The sequence below is a fragment of the Artibeus jamaicensis genome, unplaced genomic scaffold (genome assembly GCF_021234435.1).
Source record: "Artibeus jamaicensis isolate MK-2021 breed Jamaican fruit bat unplaced genomic scaffold, CSHL_Jam_final scaffold_461, whole genome shotgun sequence".
Taxonomy (NCBI): Eukaryota; Metazoa; Chordata; class Mammalia; order Chiroptera; family Phyllostomidae; genus Artibeus; species Artibeus jamaicensis.
The window spans coordinates 11,704,093-11,727,604 of NW_026522045.1; the positions used below are offsets into that span (position 1 = coordinate 11,704,093).

The 23,512-nt window shown below is 41.1% G+C and overlaps 1 protein-coding gene across 3 annotated transcripts in view; it reads left to right on the top strand.

Annotated features, from left to right (window-relative positions):
• RTL9 (retrotransposon Gag like 9) overlaps positions 1-23,512 on the top strand; it is a 203,329-nt gene that overhangs the window by 168,253 nt on the left and 11,564 nt on the right. For all 3 annotated transcript variants that reach the window (XM_053657452.1, XM_053657453.1, XM_053657454.1), the window contains one exon: positions 13,802-13,917. The gene's annotated coding sequence lies outside the window, so the exon portion shown is untranslated. The remainder of the gene's footprint in view (positions 1-13,801; positions 13,918-23,512) is intronic.

Genomic DNA, 23,512 nt, shown 5'->3' on the forward strand with positions numbered 1-23,512 from the left:
TGAAATATACAAGTCCCTGTACTCCCCATCCACTCCCATTTCCTGAATGTTTCCCTCTGAGTGAAGCCCCAGCCCTTGAGATTAGCAGCACCTCACTTCTACTCAGCCTTTTGGCAAAAAAATTTCACAGATGTCATGCCATGTATCTTCCAGCATTCTTGAGGGGCAGCAGGTTATAGGTAAGGATCTGGGCAAGGAGAGAGATTTGCCCAAAGTCACTGAGCAGGTGGAAGGCAGAGCTGCATCTAGGATACAGGTCCTCAGCCCCCCAGCCTGAGGCCCTGTCCCCTGCAGAGCACTGCCAAAAGGGGTGCCATTGGGTGGCTCTTGCTAATGCTCTTGGTGTTCCTGAGAACTTGTTGGCTGCAGCAATCATTGAAAACTGGAACCTCTGAAGCTGGGCCCAGCCTAAAAGAGCTTCTTTAGGACCTGCCTTATGCCCACCACCATGAAGGTGCTTATGGGGATACAAATAGTTACAGCATAGTCCCTGTCCTCAAAGAAGTGGCATCTTGACTGTGGAAACAAAAATCCAAAGGCAACTCCAAGTGTTCCTCTCTTCCACTAAACAGTTTGTGACACAGACTCCTTCTATAGTCATGTCTCTCCAAGCCGAGCCCTGAAGGGTGGTTGGTGGGGAGGGCTAATGATGAAGGAAGAAAAGATGGGGCAAGACAAGAAAAGCTAGAGTTTTTGCTAAATGCAAAGCACAATGTGGAGTATATGTTATACATATGTCATCTAAATGTTTGTAATATGTAAACAAACACATGTACACATGCATGCATAATCACTATCACTTTCTATGGATTAACTCATCTATTTGGCTGACTCTCATCTATGTAAAGAGTTTAGGAGAGTGTCTGGAACTTAGAAAGCATCAAATAGATTTTAACTATTTATTATCATCATCATCTTCATTATCATTATTTGCATGAGTATTATTTACATTATCTCTTTTAATTCATCAATGCTATGATGTAGCAGCTATTATTTTCATCCCCAACTTACAAATAAAGAAACCAGTACCTTATTGTATCCAAGACTGGGGGTACTGGAAATTCAAAGGGGAACCCAATTTGGCCCCAGACAGCCTTTGGGGACCTCCCCATCTAGCAAGAGGGACTGAGACACACAAAAAAACCTATGGCCCAATGGGGGGCTGTAGTTGAAAAATGTACTAACATCATGGGGCATTGATGGTGAATGACCCAGTGTTTGGGGAAGTTAGGCAGGTGTCACAGATGATGGACATTGGAGCTGGATCCTGAGGGGTGGAGGGTTTTTCCAGGAGAGGCAGTGGGGGGATGGGAAGAACAAGCCAGGAACAGGGAGCAATATTTGTGTGAATGTGCATGTTCTGGAGAGTGGGAGCTATTGGCAGCAAGCAAAGAAGAGTGGAAAAGGTGTGGTTGGGATTGGCCTACTCATGGCTTTGGTGGCTGTTCTGTGAACAATAGGGAGCCATCAAAGGTTTTTACTGAACCCCAGGAATGACAGACCAGGAAGACAATTCTTAGGGAACCAGGTGGGAAGGGTTGGAGGAGGGAGAGGCTACAGCAGGTACACTAATTTGGAGGCTGTCTCAAAGGTCCTGGCAAGAAATGGCAAGTGCTCTCGATCTGGACTGTGGCAATGAGAGTGGAGAGAAGGGGCCATTCTGAATTTGAGTCCACTGGTAGAATGGCTCTGATGTTCCAGCATGGGTCTGTGGTGAGAGTTAATGTAGACAGGGTCCACAAGACTATTAGTGGGCAAGGGGAGGAGTGGAGACAGGTTACAAGTTCAGCTTGGAGAGGTTGGGTTGGGGGTGCCAATGGTACTTCCCAGTGGACATGGTCAGCAGGAAGTGAAATTAGAGATGGGGCTGATATGGAGCCACTAGGGTCCAAGTGGCATTAGTTGACTCTGTGGGACTGGATGCAGTATTTCTTCCTGATTTACTCCCCCAGGGCAAGGCCTGGGGACAGAGACAGGTAAGCCTTAGCACGAAAGGGGCGAGGTGGTGGGGGACACTTGCCCAGAGTGAGAAGATGCCCTTCTTCCAAAACCCCACCCAGAAACCTTGTTCATCCCCCTCAGGATCAGCACCCCCTTTCTAGGGCTGTGCTCTGGGCAGTAGAGGGTGATGGTCAGTGGGCAGAAGTCATGTCCAGACAGGAGCCAAGTGCCAAGGAAAGGACAATCACTTCAGCTCTTCAGTTCTTTACTGGGCCAGTGCCTTGTAACAAAATCTAAAAACTTAACCACTGAGGACTTGAGATGGAGAAGACAAATACCAAGGCTGTACCACAGGCACTGGAGCAGTCTGAGCAGACACTGGAGCAGTGCATGCAGTGGAGCAGGCACTGCACTGATTGTTCCAGTGCTAACAACTGAGCCTTCAGTGCAGCAGAGCTGGGAGCACATCCACACAGCACTTTTAAAGATCCAGTCTATGTGAACCATAGCCAGTCTCCTAGGAGGCCTAAAACTGTAATTAGACCTAGCAAAGTCTTATAACCAAATCCCATAATCCCATAAATCTATAGCAACAAGTTCAGCACAGAGGTTTTAGTTACAGTCTGAATGTAAGAGATCCCAAACTGCCATCTTCTTTGTCAGCCTCTGAATGACCCTTGAACAATTCCTTCCCCAGAACTATTTATCCAAGATGGCCTTGGTCTCACCTGAGATCCCAAAGACAGCCACGGGTTTCTCTGTTAAATCGCCGGCACCACAGCAATAATGGTTATGAACACTCTCTACACATGAACTCATTTATTCCTTGTGACTATTATAGACTCTGTTTACAGGTATAATAATATTTATAGTAACAATAATAACAGATACTGTTTACTGAGTTTTTATTTTTTTAAGATTTTATTTTACTTTATTTTTAGAGAGAGGAAAAGGGAAGGGAGAGAGGGAGAGAAACATCAATGTGTGGTTGCCTCCTATGTGCCCCCAACCAGGGACCCAGCCCATAACCCAGGCATGTGCCCTGACTGTGGATCGAACCAGAGACCCTTTGCTTCACAGTCTAGCACTCAATCCACTGATCCACACCAGCCAGGGCTGTTTACTAAGTTTTAAATGTAAGCCAGGCATTGTTCTAAACAGTTCTGTGAGATAACTCAAAATTCCCCATGAACAGCACTATGAGGTATATGTTATTATTATTCCCATTTTACAGATAAAGAAACAATTCACAGAGAAATTAAGTTGCTTAAGCTCACAAAGCCTATAACAGGCCTGTACTGGGAGTCAGAGCCTACCGGCATGACTTCAGTATGCAGTTAACCACTGAGGCCTTCTCTAGCTCCTACTAGCTCTAAAAGCCTCTGGATAAGAGGTCACCATCCATTTGTACCTTGGATGGGTAGCATCACTGACTTATCTCCGCAGTTCAGATATTTAAAACTGCTCATGAGCTTTGTGAAGCAGCCTAGGAGCTATTGCCTGCACAAGAGAATTTCAGGACTCAGAAGGCATTTGTACATGCTCCTGGACAGAGTCAGGATATATAGGCTGGGGCTACTTATAGAGCCATGTGACTTTCCTTCCCAACACTTGCCCCAATTCACAAGATGGCGTGCACTCTTAAGGTGTGGCCCAAGGAGAGCTTTTTAAAAATAGAGAATTCAGAGATGAGCCCCAAACCAAGTGACTCTATATTTCTATGGTAGTAGCTAGAACATGCATTTACCTGGACTGAAAAAGTTTAAGAGCCACTCTCATTTACTCTTTGAAGGTATGTAGGCCAATCTTCTGGTTCTAGAGGTACTGTAATCACCCTTAGGGGGTGCTTTCTCCCTCTCCCCTCCTGCTGAGCAGAGGCTCTTGGAGGGCTAGATTGTAGAGAGCACGTTGAGGGCATGACAGCACAGAAAGGAGAGCTCTTTTCTGCCACCACACCCCTTGCAAGGGAGTGAATTCTGTATCCTCAGGAAAGGGAGGGGAGGAGGAAGAGAGAGGAAGCAAAGGACAGCCTCTTGAAACAGAAGCACCCTGGGGCCCAGACAAGGGACTGTCCTGAGTGAGCAAGGAAGAGAGAGAGAGTGTTAGAGGAGAATAACAGCAGTTAGGGGGTCAGAGAACAACAGTGGGAGTGGTTGTGGCTAGGTATCAATACCACAGCTGCAGTGAGCTTTATGGGAACCAGAGAAACAACAGTTTAGGTGGGAATTCTTTCCTTTTGTTAAGTGCTTCAGGAGCTGAACCCTTCTAGACCCCACCCTTCCAAAACATGTTTCCATCTCACCAACAAGGAATGGGTAACCAGGCTCAATCTGAGGTTGGAGAATGCCAAGGAAAAGATTTCCTGTATCCTTAGTAGAGAATCTACCTATTTAGTTAATTGAGGAATGGAGTGTTTGTGGAACTAGTGAGAAGGAAGGCTTGGGAACACTCCCATCTAGTGAGCCTGGGAGGAAAATGAGAAAACAGTTACTTTCAGGAAATTGTGAGCCCTTGAAACCCTGGTGGTGTTAGATCAGCACTTAGCAGAATTATCTGCTGCTCTAAGCCACACATACAGCAGAGAGCTAGGAATGTTAATCATTGCTGCTTTTTGTTAAGCATTTACTTTGTACTAAGCACTATGCTGGGCTTCATAGGCATCATTCTTTTTACAAAAATTTAATTGTTTTTGGAATTACAATTGATATTCGGTATTATTTTGTGTTATTTCGGGTGCCCAGCATAGTAGTTAGATAATCATATACTTTACAAAGTGGTCCCCCTGATATTTCAAGTACCTACCTAGCACCATACACAGTTACTATTCCCTATGCTTTACTTTACATCCCCATAACTATTTTGTAACTACCAATCTCACAGGCATCATTCTTATTTAAACTTCACACTATCTGATAGATCCTACCATTATTGTGCCCATTTTACAGATGAGGCTCAAATAGGTTACATGACTCTCCCAAGGCCACACAGCTGGTGAGTGGCACAGCCAGAATTTAAACCCAGTAGTCTTACTCCAAAAGGCTGTCTATCAGGCCCTAGGAAGGAGCCCATATAAAGCTATGGGGATGCCTCCCCCTTGGCCTGTGGTACTGCAGGGACAACCCCTCTTTCCATGTTACTGCTTTTGGTGAATAAGATGAGTCACTGTATCTCTCAAGAATACCCTCAGGTATGAATTCAATGTTGATCTCAGAGGAAGGAAAATTTAGGAGCAGAGTCTCAAAGCCTAAGTCTCCTGTGCACTCCTCTCCTTTGTCCTGTCATGCTAGGCTGGAGAAATGCCAGGGTTGGGGGGTGACAGAGTATTTGATCTTTTCGATTCCTTGTACTGAGGCCTCTTAACATTTTTGAGAACAAATCCCAGTAAGTCTTCCTTAGTAAGTTGCCTGGTACTCCATTTTAGTAAGACTAGAACCCCTTCCTGCATTTCTGCTGATGGAGCGTCTTAGTAGTTTTGGCCTTGAGCCAGGTCCTTTTAGACTCCTGCTGTGAGGTTCATCTTCATATGTACAATTATTTCATGTTCCTCCTCTCTCTTTTCCTCTCTGTCAAAATCTGCTGTCATGATGGGCCACATCTAGATGAGGTTTAACAAACTGACCCTCCTAGAGGTTAGGATTTTAACTGATACCAAAGTACCTAGTAAAGGAATTATGTTCTTAAAAATTTTCAAGCCTTTGGTAGTGGATAGGGAGAGATGTGGAAGGGTAAGGGAACATTTTTAACTCTCTCAGAATGCTATAGATATACAAGAAAATTCAGGCTACTGCCAAGGCAGAACCTGGATTATTTTGGTTATGGTCAAAATCCATTGCACAGGGTGATCTCCCTCCCCTCACCCAACACTCAAGCCTTTGACAAAAAGTCTTCTAGATAATGAACTACTCTGATCCAACCATCACTTTCTCAGAGCTCTTCAGAAGACCACACAAATAGTGGTCTTCAGCAACAGTCAAAGCAAATCCAAATTCTTCCTGAGACTAGTTTCTTCCTAGAGCTTGATGATAAATCTAGCCTCCACTAGACAAAACGTGGACTGCTTTTTTTTATTTCTCTAGCAATGATATTAACACTGTTCTGAAATCCTCCTCAGACCTGGAATTCTTCATAAAATACAAGTAAGAAGCTGCTTATTTCTCTAATCTAAGAAACTGAAGGTAGCCAGCCTTGGTGTAGTGAGTATCTTATGCTTTCTCTTTGCTGAAGACAATGTTCCTTCTATGGTACTGTATGGGAAATAAAGGGTAAGACCTGCTGATCTGGCCTGTTCTTATTTATGGCTGAGGAAGTCATTACAAAAACCCAGGACAGTTTTTTGTCTGGGTCATTGCAGGTTTTCCAAGTAATTTTTTTTATCAATGCCATTTTTCATCCTCGCCTTCCAACAGATTCTGGACCCTAGGAATGATTTTTGTCTTGATGTTGGGGGAGGAGAGTAGGTTGGGGGCCTGGCTGTCATCCTGGGCTATTTTGAGGGAACTTCAGCAGTCCTAAAAAGAAGAGCTGAATGTCCCCTTCAGCGACTGACAAACAGGTCGGAGACAATGTAGAGTGTCTCAGGAAAGTGGTAAATGAATACATCAGAAATACTCTGTTTTTTGGAGAGCCTACAGATATTTTGGCCTCTCTTCACACTAAAATAGGAAGGCATTGAAACGGGCCTTCCCATCACATAGGATGGAGCCATTGTGGCAGCATTTTTAACTGCAAATCAATCCAAACCACACCACTCTTCCCTTTTACCATGAGTTTCTAGATTCTCATTTATACCCTCCTGCTTATGAAATCTTTCACTGTTTCAGCAAATTGCTGCATAAAAGATAAAGAAACCAGCAGGGGCTGTGCCCACAATAGTGCTGTGGTTGCTTAATTTAAGAAATTCAAATGTCAAGGGTGCACTTCACCCATTAAGTCTAACATGAGAAATCAGGTGTACACAGCACTGATGAACAGAAGCCCCCAAAGGACAGGTGGAGTTTTTGGTATGCTGGGGGCTCCTACAAAAATAAAGAGGCATTTTTACTTTCCAAAATAAGAAGCACTTCTGGCAGGGGTGTGGGGGTGTCAGGAATACTTCCAATGCCATGAGCCTGCCCACACCTAAGTCAGGTGATGATGACCTTCCCCAGGGCCTTGCCCTCCTCTCCCCCTCCCCAAAAGACAGCATGAGCAGCAGTGAGCCCCAGTACTTACAGGTGCAGAAGATTTTAGGGCAGGAAGATGGATACCACAGGCTTCTGAATGCCTGCCGAGTCAGTTGCATCAGATTAGGAAGTGATGACTGTAAGAATAAGATGTTTGGGAAATCTTGTTGGCTCCCCCCTCCCATTGTCCTTTCAGTTCACATCCAAACTCAGACCACCCCTCAGGACATGTGTCCTTCCTTCCAGACTGCCTGGTGTTTCCATGCCCCTTACCATAAGGGTGCTGTAGCCACACTGCCTCTTGGAGCCTGTGGCCTGGGAAGGTAGTCAAGCTCCAGGGATTGGGTTGGCAAGAATGACTGTCCTCCAAACGATCAGCCCAGAGAAAGAGAGAGTGAGCAAAGCTGAGAACCGGTCCAGGATGGAGAGCTCCAGGTCCTTAGCATGTTCCTGGCATATTCCAAAATTGGCATCCACAGCAGAGAAAGTGTACCAAAATAGCTCAGACTGCCAATGCCTCACTGAAACCTGAGAAAGAATTGCTAAATTCAAAGATCTGGGTCGCTGTGGGTGTGAGATCAAAGTACAGATTTATTGGTAGTAAGAACTCAAGCCATTAGCTTAGAAGATACATGAGGTCACCTGGGTCATGGCCTGTTTTCTCTTTTTCAACTTGCTTAAGTTGATGTCAGTGTCAGAAAGCTTTCCTGTGCTGAGACAGGGGGCTGGCAAGAGGTCCCAGGGATGCTGTTTGCATTCCCAGGTCTCTAATGCACTGATAATATAAAATATCACTGGTCTATTTCATTTCAAACAAAGGAACTGATACTGTACAAAGGGGTTTTTTTAAAAGATTTTATTTATTTATCTTTAGAGGGGAAGGGAAGGAAAGAGGGAGAGAAATATCAATGTATGGTTGCCTCTCTTGCATCCCCTCCTGGGAACTGGCCTGCAACCCAGGCATGTGCGCTGACTGGGAATCAAACTTCAATCCTTCGGTTCCCAGGCCCGCACTCAATCCACTGAGCTACACCAGTCAGGGCCTGTGCAAAGGTTTTTTAAAAATATTGTTTCATAACTGATGAAATTCCCTTTCCAGAAGGTTTTTTATTTATTTTGGCCTTTGGCATAAGTAACTGTCAGTTTCTTAAAAAATCAACAGACAGGGGAGGGAATTTCAGGAAAAAGAGGTGAAGGGTTTGCAGGAACAAGAATAAAGGACACATGGACACTAACAAGGGGGTGGAAACAGGGGAGGGAGGTAGTAAGGGCTGGGGTATTGGGCTGTGGTGGGGGAACAGGCAGAAAACTGTACTGGAACAACAATAAAAAATAACAAAGAAATGGGAACAGTATGGTTTCAGTGATTTTCTTGGGATTTGAGTAATCTACCTTCCCTGGCTTCTGACTGGATGGTGTCTATACATTGGTGTCTATGGTACTGGGAAGGATGACATCCACCCAGACATGCTATCTCATTTTTATATTTGCTATGATCTTGGGACACTCTCCTTTCCTCAGGTATGTTGAAAGTTTCAGGATTGTCTGCAGAGTGTGGGGATCAGTATGTGGAAAGTTCAGCATATGCCTTTCTTGGACTGACTTGAAGAAGAAAGATCACAAAATTTGGTTTCTAATTCCAGCTCTGCCTGTCTTTTGCTGTGTGATTTTGGGCAAGTCACATCTCTTTTCTGGACCTCAGTTTCCTCTGTGAAATGAAGACAGTAATCCTTATTCTAATTCTAACCCAAGGACGTTTAGTGAAGATTGTTCAAATAATTGCCAGAATGTTATTAATGGAAAGGCTTGTAACTTTCAGAAAATGGTGATATTCTTTGTGGGACCCTGACTGGCAGCCACAAGAATGCTGCATCAACATGCTTATAGTGAGGCCAATGCATACCACCATACTAGGCACTGTGGGCTTCATGCCTAAGGGTCAGTACTGCTCTGGCTTGGAACTTCTGGGTAGTTGCTGAGTGCTTTGGGCCTCGGTTTTTCTGTCTGTCAAATGGGTATACAAACTAATAATATAATATGGCTCCACACTCTTTTACCTGAAATCACTGGAGCTAGATATATTTTGGAGTTTAAAACTTTTGGATTTTAGAAAAGCAATATAATACAGGTATCATATGTTATATAATGCTCCTTATGGTATCTGAAGCAGTATCTTGTAATCAAACACATTAATAATTCTAAATAGGATAAATGCATATGCCCTTACTTCAGTTTAGGCCCAATTTTGCCAACAAATGAAGTTGCTACAAAATTTCACTTTTTAGAATCTCTTGGAGGTCAAAAAGGCCGATGTGGAATTGTGGACAGTGAAAGAAATTAATACAGTTCAGGAACTAGGGGAGCTGACCTCTAACACAATTGAAAATCTGTGTATAACTTTTGGCTCCCCCAAAGCTTAACTACTAATAACCTAGTGTTGAGTGGAAGCCTTACCAATGACATAGAGTTAATTAAAACATATTTTATATGTTACATGTATTATATACTGTACTCCTATAACACAGTAAGCTAGAGAAAAGAAAATGTTAATGCTAAGAGAGGCATAAGGAAAAGAAAATACATTTACAGTATTTATGAAAAAATCCTTGTATAAGTAGACTCACACAGTTCAAACCTGTGTTGTTCAATGGTCAGATGCACTTATTTAGTGCTTGCTGTGTCCCAAGTATGGTTCCAAGCAGTTTGTATGTGCTAATGTATTTAGTTGGACCAATAATCCTCTGAGGTAAGCATTACTATTGTCATTTTCACTTTGCAGATGAGGAAACTGAAGCTCAGAGAGGTTAACTCACTTGGTCAGGGTCCCCAAACCAGTGAGGGGTAGAGCTAAGGTTCTGTACTCTTAACCACATTCTTTACCTACTCCATGGGATTAAAGTGAAGCTTCAGATGCTTATGGGGGCCAAGCAAGCCACTGTGAAAACAGCAACTGCTGAGCCAATGCCCCATCTACAGGAAGCAGCTCACTCAGCTCCAGCTGATTGTTGCCATGTCAGAATGAGGATCCAGTCCTTTCTGTTTTTCCCAGAAGAGCCCAAAAGCCATCTTTTTATGTGAAACCTGACTTTTTAATGTTGGCAACTAATTAAAAATGTTACAAACATCATGTGGGTCAAATAAAATTCATTTGCAATCTGAACCTAGCCCATGATTGCCAGTTTGCAAGCCTTGCAGTGAGGAAATTGATGTGAAAGTGCTTTGGAAACTTCAAAACGTGTTCTAGAAACAGAGTCTCATTTTAAGGTTAAGAATTCTTTCTTGACTAAAGTCTAGTTTGTTTGAAATATGGTATTACTGCTGTTAAAAAGTCAGAATTTAAATAGAGATGTCAGTGAACTTGAATGCTTCATTAGTTTGGCAGGCTGAATAAGTGAGAAGCCTAGGTGTACTGGACAGACTAAGCCTCAGAATTCCTGCCACACCCAATGGCCTCATCTAAGGAGTTTCTATCCATAGACCTTAGCTGAGGGAAGTAGCAGTTTCTTATGAATAGGTGGCTATGTTTGGTACCATGTGATTCCATTTCCTTCTGGCAATAGCAGATTGAGCCAGGAGAGGGCATCTGATCTAAGAGCCTTCACTCTATAGGCTGGGCAAACAGCCTGTGAGGGAACCTGGAATGAGACCTTTGCGCAAAGAGCACACTTGTGAGTATACTGGAACCGATGAGAATCCATTGGTTGGAAAATTTGAACACCATATCTATAGAGAGTGAGCAGTTGGCAACAGGGGCAGTAGCTGAACACAGAGAACATAAGCAGCAGGGCCCATTAATAAGCAGGACCAGGAGAAATTACTGAACTTCACTTTTACTGATTGCTGATTACTGATGCCAAACACTTTACACATGTTTTTTCATGTAAAATACTCACAGAGCCTGTGACAGAGGTACTACTTTTATTCCGGTTTTCTAGACAAGGAAACTGAAGTTGAAGTAACTTAAGAGCTGGGTTTAGAGCTCAGGGTTATTTTTTAAAAGATTTCCTTTTTAGAGAGAGGGAGAAAGAGAGGGAGAGAAACATCATGTGTGATAGATAAATCGATCAGTTGCCTCTCACACACCCTCAGCTGTGGACCTGGCCTGCAACCCAGGCATGTGCTCCAACTGGGAATTGAACTAACAACCTTTTAGCTCAAAGGCCAGCACTCAATCTACTGAGTCACACCATTCAGGAGCCCAGGCTTATTTGATATTGAAATCAGAAAATACAGAATCTTAAGCCAGTTGTTCTTAAATTCTAGAGTGTTTCAGAATGTATTGTGTAAAAATAAGGATTCCTTGGCCTCACTCCAGACCTACTGAGTCTGATTCTTTAAAAGTGAAGATCCCTCCCTTAGTCCTCATGTACATTTTAACAGTTCTCTCAGGGGACATCTGAAGTAGAGATTCTCCAACCACACTTAAAGAAATGCAGTTTGAGAGACTATGGTAGGTAGGTACTGCATTGCCTTGACCTTCAAAAACAAAGTCAGTATCAACAGATAAAGTCAAACTCCAATTTAAACTCTTTTGGAAATGGAGCTAGTTCTGCAAATAAGAGGACATCATTTTGTCCACTTTTCTATTTTTTAGAGGATGTTTATTAAAGCCAGAGGCAGTGAAACAAGGAAGAGACTAGGACAGAAAAAAGCAACAGTGGAGAGAGGGAAATATAGATGGGGAAATAGTGTAGATGGGGAAATGAGCCTAGGTGGGTCTGCTTTGGCTCAGTCTTTAAGTCAGAGAAAAGGGGACATTTTTCTGGCCAGGGAGTTAGCCAGGGACAAGCTGCTGATGTCTATTGCTTCCTAGTTACAAGTCTCCTGGGGTCCCTTAAAGTTTAGGAAATGCATGCCTGTGGGGGAAGAAGAGGGGAAGGGAGAGGTGTGGGTGTGCTCCTGGGAGGGAGAGTGGGCTGTCCACTTTTCTGATCCAGCAAGTGTACACTGACACCAGTTATCTGAGGGAAGATGACAGGATGGAGATGGATGCTCAGCAATTTGTATAGAAGATCTGTATCCTATCTGTTCTTCAGGATACAGAGCTCATCTCATATATATTCACTAAGCATTTTTCATGAGGAGCACAGATTGTAGGAACTTACTGCATTGGCAACAAAGAACAGGAGGGAAAATTACCAAATGCAGAGAGAGAGATTGTAAAACATGGGGTTTTCAAATACAAATGCACAATCATAGAAGTTCTTCTTGGCCCTAGAATAACTGTATAAGAATTTTATCTGTCACCTTATTTATGCCACTGCTAAAAATGTTGAACAAGACGAAATCAAGGCTGGCAGCTTCTTCCAGGTTGTTGTAGAACCCCACTCTTGTGATGGTATTGAGCCCATTTCAAATTGATCTGCCTTTAGGAATTCTCCCAGGGAAGATAAGTAATAGTTGAAGATTGCTTGGAGAGCCCCAAGTCAGAAACTGGTTTGTGGTCCAAATGCTTAGTAATGCAAGGCATGTATTCCTACAAGAGGGCTATGTGGTCCAAAGGGTGGTACTGGTCAAATGCTTTGGCCAAGTTCAGCCTCAACAGGGCTTGAATTCACACTTGGCAAGTTTTTTAAAAAGATTTATTTAATTTATTTATCTTTAGAGGGGAAGGGAAGGAGAGAGGGAGAGAAATATCAATGTATGGTTGCTTCTTGTGTGTCCCCTGCTGGGAACTGGTCTGCAACCCAGGCATGTGACCTGACTGGGAATCGAACCGTAATACTCTGGTTCGCAGGCCCATGCTCAATCCAATGAGCTATACCATCCAGGGCTCCACACTTGGCAAGTTTTATTTCTTTCATGCTCCTCCCCATGTACTCTTTCTTTGTTAACATCCTCACTTAGCATAAGGTCTAACTCTGTTTTTCCCTCTTCTGACCAGAAAGATTTCTTACAGGTATATGATCTTATCTGTGTTGATAGTTCAACTGGGAGTGATTCTCTAAAGCAGGTCCTTGGACCAGTGCCCATCATCCTGGAAAGTTTCAGCAGTCTATGATGCCATGAGAAAGCCTGAGGACTACAGAATCATTGTTTTGTAAAGTGAATTCCATTTCATCTAAAGGACTGTCTTTTATTCTGAGATTATTTTGTACTCTTTTGGTGTTGAAAGAAAGCCTTTCCTTTTTTATAAAATGATAATTTGGGATTGTTTTGTCTTGTTTCTTAATGCCTTTACTTGGAAAAATAAAAATCTAGCAACCCATTGTGAATCCCCTCATTTTTTGATTTGCAATAGCTGCCACTCTGGGCACCTGGTCTAATTTGAACAATTCTACTAGTACTTCTAGGTAACTCCTATCACCACCTATGTCCTAAGTGCTTATAAATTACCTGCTTCATAACCTGTGGCAGAATCTCTTGGAGGACTGACATCAAGTTCATAGCTCTGGAATTTACAGTATATTGGTCTTGTAGTTTCCTTACTTAATGAAATTGGTAAGCTGTCCATTTGCAGTCTTTTAGTATTCCTCCTGTTATATCTGATTCTACAGATCCTTCATGACAGCACCTAAAACAAGGCAGTTCTGTTTGCTCTTCTTACAGTGTTCTTTTCCCTACAGAGTTGGACATGCATATACATGTTGTTTGGGGAATTTGCAGCACATCCTATGAAAGCATAATTCCCAACTAACAGTCAAATCCTTCTCTTTGGAGCTATTCAAAACACACCTACCCTCTCTTCCTTGTGACAGCCCTACAGAGACTTGAAGACAATGTGTGACTCTCCCCTGAGTTAAGAGCACCAGCTGAGTCAGACAGACCCGAGTGACAAGACCAGCTTCACTCCCTCTCATCTGTGAGAGCCAGGGTAAGTTACTTGATTTTATTTTTTTCCAACTTCAGTTCTTTAGCTGATTTATAGGATGGGGATAAAAACCCACTTCATTGCCTTGTTGTGCAATAAATAGTGGAATGTATGTAAAATGATTAATACAGTGCCCTGGTAGAGTGGGCATTCAGTTAAGTGCTAGCTATTTTCCCCTCTATTATAAGAGCCTGGTGGGCATTTTAAGTGTCAAGGTTGTTGGGGAGCAAGGGAATGGGGACAGTTTCTCCATTCCTGATTGATCAGGACCCTAAATTCAGCCAGGTTTTTCTTTATCCTAAGGTTGTCTATTTATAGTTATTTGGGTGTCTATTTGCTAGGGCTATGGGAAAGGATATTATCGAGAATTTAGGGAAAGGTTATATTCAAGAGCTGGAAAGCTATTTGTTGACATATTGAACCATCTCTTGTTTACTCTTATTTTCCCGAGCAGCTACCCATGCAATTCTCCTCACAATTACATTTTGTGAGGAGGCAGGGAGCATGACACCTCCTACCCATACTGATAAAGAACAAACTGACAGGATCATTGGGGAGGGGGGAGAGGAATAACAAGAAAAAGAGGTGAAAGGGTCAAGTCAAAGAACATGTATAAAGAGCTCATGGACAGAGACAACAGAAGGAGAATTGAGTGTGAAAGGGGGGTGGGCAGGGCAGGGGAGAGTGTTGGGGGGGGAATAAGGACAACTGTGATTGAACAACAATAAAAAAATAAAGAAAAAATAAAATGGAAGCTTGTGACCCAAATGGGCTGAACATGCACAGACTCTTTCAGTAGTTTCTCTAGAAGCAGGTTGATGATGAATGGTCACAATGGACCAGAAGTTGGAATCCTGTAGTGACCAGTGTCAGAGTGGTTTTTTAACTGTAACTCTTTGCACATAATGACTTTTCTTGTAACCAATTGCATGATATGAACTCTGAGTGCCATTAAAGCTAAGAAACATTTGGAAGGATATACACCCAACTGTGAACAGAGGAATGGGACTTGAGAAGGTAGGGGTTGGGCCAGGCTCAGGACTATCTCTTTCTGTATGTAGGATTTCAAGTTTTCATTCTGAGAATATATTCCTGGGTTACTTGTGTAAATATGAAATGTAAATAAAAGTTAGAAAAACAAGAAATCACCTTTCAAAATGAAAACAACAACAAAATAAAAAGCAAACCATTTGGAGACATTTTTTCAGAGGTCACATCTGACCAAGTATCTAAGTAGTGCAGTAAGTTTGTTGGGGAAGAAAAGTTGTGTGGCTAGGGACATAGTGGAAATCCTTAGAGAGAGGATGCAGAGAGAAGAAAGGAGAGGACTAGTCACAGAATACAAGGGAAACACTTTTCCTTTTCAAAAAGGAAAAAATAACTTTTTCCTTTTTAATACACTAAGATGGGTCTATTATAGACAAATGTGAAAATATAGATAAGAAAAACAAAAACAAAATTTGTCTTTAATCCCACCACTTGTGTATAGTTGTTGCTAACAGTTTTGTATACGAAGGTGTATCCAGAAAGTATCCCTCCATGTAATGTGAAAAATAGACATTCATTGAAGAAGATACATGATATAAGAAACATTATACAAAGGATAATGACACCTCAGTCCCCTTTAAAGTAGGCACCTTGGGACCTCACACAGTTCTCCCAATTGCCATTGGCTGCCTGTAGTGTTTTCCTGAATCTCACTGATGGTCTGAAATTTCTTCCCTTTCAAACATGATTTTAGTTTTTGGAAACTCAGAAGTCACAGGGCACCAAATCTGGGTTGTAGTGGGGCTGAGTCACCTGGATGATTTGATGTTTCACCAAAAAACTACATGAGATGTGATGCATAAGCAGGCATGTTGTCATAAAGAAGCTGCCAATCACCAGGTGCCCAGAGCTGTGGCCTTCTGAATCATCCAAATAGTTTCACAGAGGAAGGCTCAATTTTAATGCAAAATTTGATGCACATTTTTGTTGCTCTAGTTGCTCAGTCATTTTGAATGTGACAGCCATACAGTACACATGCTCAGTCAATGGTATCTACCATCCCACTGACTAATACAGTGAAGTCATCACTGTTCACACATGTGCATTCCTGTCCACTCTCTTTGGCTGCCAGGTTACAACAATGTTGTGTACACCATTCTCGTTATGTTAACAATGGCTAGACTCTTTCAAAACAGAACTTATATATCTTTTCAGACTATATTTTTTGTATGCAAAAAGTATACATATTTATTTTATAAAAATCAGATAACCATTTTCAATGGCTACTGTAGATGCACCATGATTCATTTATCATTAAGTGAATTGTGATCTAACATCTATGTTTAAGTTGTTTCCAACTTTTTTATATTATCATAAACAACAGTGATTTCTAGTTGTGTGGACTTGTGAAAGCTAGTTAACCTCTTTGTGCCTTTCCTCATCTACCTACCTCATAGGGTTGTTGTGAGTAACAAAAAAAAAATTATGTACATAGCCCTGGCTGGTATAGCTCAGTGGATTGAGTGCAGGCCTGTGAACCAAAGAGTTGCTGGTTTGATTCCCGGTCAGGGCACATGCCTGGGTTGCAGGCCAGATCCTCAGTAGGGAGCACATGAGGCAACCACACATTGATGTTTCTCTCTCTCTTTCTCCTTCCCTTACCCTCTCTCTAAAAATAAATAAATAAAATCTTTTTAAAAAGATTATATATGTAAAGTGCTTAACACAGTGACTGACACATTAAATGTTAGCTTCTATTATTAAGTATGATAACAATTGTTCTTGGGTTTCCTTTGACTAGTTTTTGGTTTATGGGAGGAAAGAGACTGATTTGAATTTTTCTTTTTGAGTCATATGCCATAATGATCTCTGGAGTCAAAGAGAGCTGTGTGTTTTTGGTCTTGTCAATTCATCTCTCTGAGGCTCAGGGTTTTTTTTTTAATCTGTAAACTGAGAATTAAAAGGACCTAGATCACAGGGTAGCTGTTAGGATCAAATGATAGAATGCTTGTAATGCCCTCAGCACAGTTCTTAGCATATGGGAAGAGTTCAATCAAAGTCAGTTATTACTAGCACTACTAATACTACTACAGTGATTCAGCCATTGATTGGGTTGAGAGGAGGAAGGTGTCAGTGAGTGAAGCACTGGGAGTGTTTCTAACCTGTTGTCTGATTACAAAGATTGGAAATGATTTCGGAATCAGATGGATCCACACTCAAATCTGGGCTTTGCCATCTCCTAGCTCTTTGACCTTGGTCACAACTTCTCCAAGCTTATTTCCCCATTTGCTTACCTTACAGGTGTTGCCATGAGCCCCAAAGCATATAATGTAAGCATAGTGATTTGCTGAGTGCCCATGTTGCTAATTATGAATGTGGGAAAATTTATTATGACCAAATGCCTTCCCACCAACCCTTAGACTCTGAGTTCCTGTAATTCAGCTACTTGAACTTAACCTTAAAGACCTTGACCAATCTGTTCTAGTCTGGGGGTTTAAGGGGTACTGATTCAGAAGGTTAGAGGGCTTCAATAAATCTTTCTGCTAGTTGTACTCTGACTTTGTGCCCCAATTCTAGAAAGTAGGCTATGTAGCTCTGAGTCTGTGAGCAAGCTCTCACCTGGTATGCTCAAAACTGTCATGCTTTTCTTCTCAGCTGTCTCAGTGCCCTGGAGCTTCACTGTCAAATCCTAGCTTTCTGGCAGGGACACTGGTTGCCATATTTCCCTCCAGGTCTCTAATTGTGGGGCAAACTGCCTTTGTTATCACCATTGCAGGGCTCTATCAAACCTATATGGCCCATAGTCACAAACCCTGTTTTTCCTGCCCTTGAACTTTTTGAACTCTGACATTGCTCCACTCAGCCTCAATCCCCAGTTCTGTTACTTCTAACCCCTATCTGTGCCTGGTTCCCAGGACTCCCGCAGAAGATATGTTTCACTTCTTTTTAAAAGAATTTTTAAATTTAATTATTGTTCAAGTGCAGTTTTCTGTCTTTTACTCCCATCCTAGCCCATCCCCCCAGTGCTCCCCACCTCCCTCCCATTTCCACCTTCCTTACTTTTTGTCCATGAGTCCTTTATACTTGTTCCTGTGAATCCTTCCCCTTTTCCCCTGAAATTCCCTGCTCTCTCCCCTCTGTTCACTGTAAGCCTATTCTCTATTTCAGTGTCTTTGGTTATATTTTACTTGCTTGTTTGTTTTGTTGTTTAGCTTCCTGTTAAAGGTGAGATCTTATGGTATTTGTCTTTCTCCACCAGGCTTATTTCACTCAGCATAATGCTTTCCAGTTCCATACATGCTGTCAAAAAGGATAGGAGCTCATTCTTTCTGCTGCATAGACTTTTACTGTGTAAATGTACCATAGCTTTTGAATCCATTCATTTACTGATGGGCACCCAGGTTTCTTCCAACACTTGGTTATTGTAAATTGTGCTGCTATGAGGATTGGGGTGCATAGGTTCTTTTGGATTGGTGTTCCAGGGTTCTTAGGATATACTCCTAACAGTGGAATTGTTGGGTCAAAAGGCAGGTCGATTTTTATTTTTCTGAGAAAATTCCATACTGTTTTCCATAATGGTTGTACCAGTCTGCAGTCCCACCAACAGTGAACTAAGGATCCCTTTTCCCCACAGCCTCTCCAACATTTGTTGTTTGTTGCTTTCTTTATGATAGCCATCCTGACTGCTGTAAAGTGGTATCTCATTGTGGTATTAATTTGCATCTCTCTGATAGCTAACGATATTGAGCATCTCTTCATGTGTCTCTGGATATTCTGTATGTCCTCTTTGGAGAAGTGTCTGCTCAGGTCCTTTTCCCATTTTTTAATTGGGTTAGATGTCTTCCTAGAGTGGAGTCCTGTAAGTTCTTTGTATATTTTGGAGATTAAACCTTTGTCTGAGGTATCATTGGCAAATATGTTTTCCCATACAGTTGGTTGTTTTTTTAATTTAATACTGTTTTATTTAGCCACGCAGAAGCTTTTTATTTTGGTGAGATACCATTTGTTTATTCTTTCCTTTATATTCCTTGCTATAGGGGACATATCCGTAAAAATGTTGCTGCGTGGAATATCTGAGATTTTCTTGCCAATGTTCTTCTCTAGGACTTCAACGGTGTCAAGGATTATATTTAAGTCTTTTATCCACCTTAAATTTATTTTGGTGTATGGTGTAAGTTGGTGCTCAAGTTTCTTTTTTTTTTCACATAGCTGTCCAGTTCTCCCAACACCATTTGTTGAAGAGGCTATCTTTACTCCATTTTATGTTACTGCCCACTTTGTCAAATATTAATTGACTGTAGAGAGTTGAGTTTATTTCTGGGCTCTCTGTTTGGTTCCATTGGTCTATGTGCCTGTTTTGATGCAAGTACCAGGCTGTTTTGATTACAGTGGCCTTGTAATACAGTTTGATATCAGGTATTGTGATCCCTCCTACTTTGTTCTTCTTTCTCAAAACTGCAGCAGCTATTCAGGGTCATTTATGGTTCCATATAAATTTTTGAAGTGTTTGTTCTATGTCTGTGAAATATGCCATTGGTACTTTAATAGGTATTGCATTGAATCTGTATATTGCTTTGGGTAGTATGGACATTTCGATGATGTTAATTCTTCCAATCCATGAACAAGGTATATGTTTCCATTTGTTTCTGTCTTCCCCAATTTCTTTCTTCAGTGTTGTGTAGTTTTCTGCATACAGGTCTTTTACCTCTTTGGTTAGGTTTATTCCCAGATATTTTATTTTTCTTTTTGCTATATCAAATGGGATTTTTTCCTTGATTTCTGCTTCTGCTGATTCATTGTTAGTATACAAAAATGCCTTTGATTTCTGGATATTGACTTTGTATCCTGCTGTTTTGCCAAATTCATTAATTAATTTGAGCAGTTTTTGGGTAGAGTCTATAGGATTTTCCATGTACACTATCATGTCATCTGCAAACAGTGACAGTTTTGTTTCCTCCTTTCCTATTTGGATGCCTTTTATTTCCTTTTCCTGCCTGATCGCTGTGGCCAAAACTTCTAATACTATATTGAATAGAAGTGGTGAAAGTGGACATCCTTGTCTTGTTCCTGATCTTAGTGGAAAAGCTTTTAGTTTTTGCCCATTGAGTATTATATTGGCTGTAGGTCTCTCATAAATGGCCTTTATTATATTGAGAAATGCTCCTTCTATTCCCACTTTGCTGAGTGTTTTTATCATAAATGGGTGCTGTACCTTATCAAAAGCTTTTTCCACATCTATTGATATGATCATGTGGTTTTTGTGTTTGCTTTTGTTTACGTGATGAATTACATTTACTGATTTGCGAATGTTGAACCATCCTTGCATCCCTGGGATGAATCCCACTTGGTCATGGTGTATAATCTTTTGGATATATTGTTGGATGCGATTTGCCAATATTTTGTTGAGGATTTTAGCATCTATGTTCATCAGTGATATTGGCCTGAAGTTTTCTTTCTTTGTTGTATCTCTATCTGGTTTTGGAGTTAGGGTGATGCTGGTTTCATAAAAGGAGTTTGGGAGTTTTCCATCCTTTTGGTTTTTTGGAATAGTCTGTGAAGAATGGGGGTTAGCTCTTCCCAAAATGTTTTGTAGAATTCTCCTGTGAACCCATCTGGTCCGGGGCTTTTGTGTGCTGGGAGTTTTTTGATTCCTGCTTCAATTTCTTTTGCTGTTATTGGTCTATTCAGGTGTTCTACTTCTTTTTCATTGAGTTTTGGGAGATTGTATTTTTCTAGAAATGTGTTCATTTCCCCTAGGTTCTCAAATTTCTTGGCATACAGTTCTTCATAGTAATTTCTTACAATCCTTTCTATTTCTGTGGTATCAGTTGTAATCTCTCCTCTTTCATTTCTGATTGTGTTTATTTGTGTCCATTCCCTTCTTTCCTTGATGAACCTACTTAAAGGCTTATCTATTTTGTTTATATTTTCAAAGAACCAACCCCTGGATTTATTGATCCTTAGAATTGTGCTTTTAGTCTCTATGTCATTTAGTTCTGCTCTGATCTTAGTTATTTCCTTCCTTGTACTTGCTTTGGGCTGTTTTTGTTGTTGTTCCTCGAGTTCTTGCAGGTGTAGAGTAAGGTGTTGTTTGTTAGAAATGTTTCTATCTTCTTTAGGTAGGGTAAGGTGTTGTTTGTTTGAAATGTTTCTATCTTCTTTAGGTAGGCCTGTATTGCTATAAACTTGGGCTGTAGGCCTGTATTGCTATAAACTTGGGCTGTTTTTGTTGTTGTTCCTCGAGTTCTTGCAGGTGTAGAGTAAGGTGTTGTTTGTTTGAAATGTTTCTATCTTCTTTAGGTAGAGTAAGGTGTTGTTTGTTTGAAATGTTTCTATCTTCTTTAGGTAGGCCTGTATTGCTATAAACTTCCCTCTCAGGACTGCCTTTGCTGTGTCCAATAAATTTTGGGTTGTTGTGAGATTGTTTTTATTTGTTTCCAGAAACTTTTTGATTTCTTCACTAATTTCATTCTTGGCCCATTCGTTGTTTAATAGCATATCATTCGGTCTCCATGATTTTGCGTGTTTTGGGTTTTTTCTCTTGGGGTTGGTTTCCAGTTTCAGTCCCTTGTGGTCAGAGAAAATGCTTGGTATGATTTCAATATTCTTGAATTTGTTGAGGCTCGTTTTGTGCCCTATCATGTGGTCTATCTTTGAGAATGTTCCATGTGCATTTGAAAAGAATGTGTATTTAGCTTCTTTGGGGTGAAGAGCTCTGTATATAGCAGTTAGGTCCATTTCATAAAGGGTGTTGTTTAATGCCGCAATGTCTTTGTTGATATTTTGTTTGGAATATCTGTCCATTTTTGATAGTGGGGTGTTAAAATCCCCCACTATAATTGTGTTGCTGTCTATATCTTTCTTGAATTCCTCTAAGATTTTCTTTATATAGTTTGTTTCTCCTATGTTGGTGCATATATATTTATGATGTTAATGTCTTTTTGGTGGATTCTTCCCTTGAGTATTATGAAATGACCTTCTGGGTCATTCTTTATGGATCTTTTTTTGAAGTCTATTTTGTCTGATATGAGAATTGCTACCCCAGCTTTTCTTTCTTGTCCATTTGCTTGGAAAATTTGTTTCTAGCAAAATTTGTTTAGTGTGTGATGGTCTCTTGTCCTGAGGTGCGTCTCTGGTAGGCAGCATATGTGTGGGTCATGCTTTCTTATCCATGCAGCTATTCTGTGTCTTTTGATTGGAGCATTTAATCCATTTACGTTTAAGGTTATTATTGATAGGTACTTATTCATTGCCATTTTTATACCTGTGTTCCTCTGTCTGTTTCTTTTCCTTCCTTTCCTTAAAGCAGACGTTTTAGTATTTCTTGTAGAGCTGGCTTGGTGGCAGAAAATTCTTTTAGACTTCTTTTGTCTTGGAAGCTCTTTATTTGGCCTTCTATCTTGATTGAGAGCCTTGCTGTGTAAAGTAGCCTTGGTTGTAGTCCTCTGTTTCTCATTACTTGGAATATTTCTTGCCATTCTCTTCTTGCTTGGAGTGTTTCCATTGAGAAGTCAGTGGCTAACCTTATTGGGGCTCCCTTGTATGTTAGTTCTTTTTTCTCCCTTGCTGCCTTTAAGATTCTCTTTTTGTCTTGGAATTTTGCCATTTTAATGATGATGTGTCTGGAAGTGGGCCTCCTTGGCTTCCTCTTGAATGGGACTCTGTGTGATTCCTGGATTTGTGTGATTTTTTCTTTTATCAAATTAGGGAAATTTTCTCTCATTACTCTTTCAAATATGTTTTCTATCCCTTGTTCTTCTTCTTCTCCTTCTGGTATTCCTATTATTTGGATATTATTACGTTTCATATTGTCTTGCATTTCTCTTAATCCCTCTTCATTCTTTCTGAGCCTCTTTTCTCTTTCCTGTTCTTTCTGTGAGATGCTTTCTACTCTATCCTCCAATTCACTAATCCGATCTTCTGTTTCATCTACCCTATTTTTAATGTTTTCTACTGTGTTTTTTAATTCAGAAATTGTATTCTTCATTTCCTCTTGGCCCTTGCTAATAATTTCTATTTCCTTTTCATGTTGATATAGTTTGCGGTGAGATCATTATAGCTCCCCTGTAGTTTCTGGTAGCTCACTGTGAGCTCTTTGAACTTCCTGATAACCAGTGCTTTGAATTCAGTATCTGATCGTTGACTTGCCTCTATTTCATCTAACATTCTTTCTGAGGGTTCCTCCTTTCCTTTCATTTGGGGATTGTTTCTTTGTCTTCCCATTGTTTGTGAGACTCTTCTTGTTAGCCTCAGCTTCTTAGATTAATCTGTTTGACACCCTGGGTTCATGGTGTGAACTTTTGTGGTGGAATACCTGTGAATTTCAGTGGTGCAGTCTCTTTTGGTTATCCTGTCATTCTCTGCTTCCACCTACTCAAATATGCAGCAACTTTTGTCTTCTCTCCTACAGCAATGTGCAATTTGTCTCTCTGATTCTACTATTGGAAGGCCTCTTCTATGGGTCCAGCTCTGGTCTTTTCATATTTTCAAGTTGATTGTAACTCTTATGGGTAAAAGAAAGAAATGACAAGGAAAGAAATAAAAGGAAGAAAAAAATGGTAGGGGAATGAAAGAAAGAGCAATAAGCTTAGAAAGAGAAGAAAAAGAAATA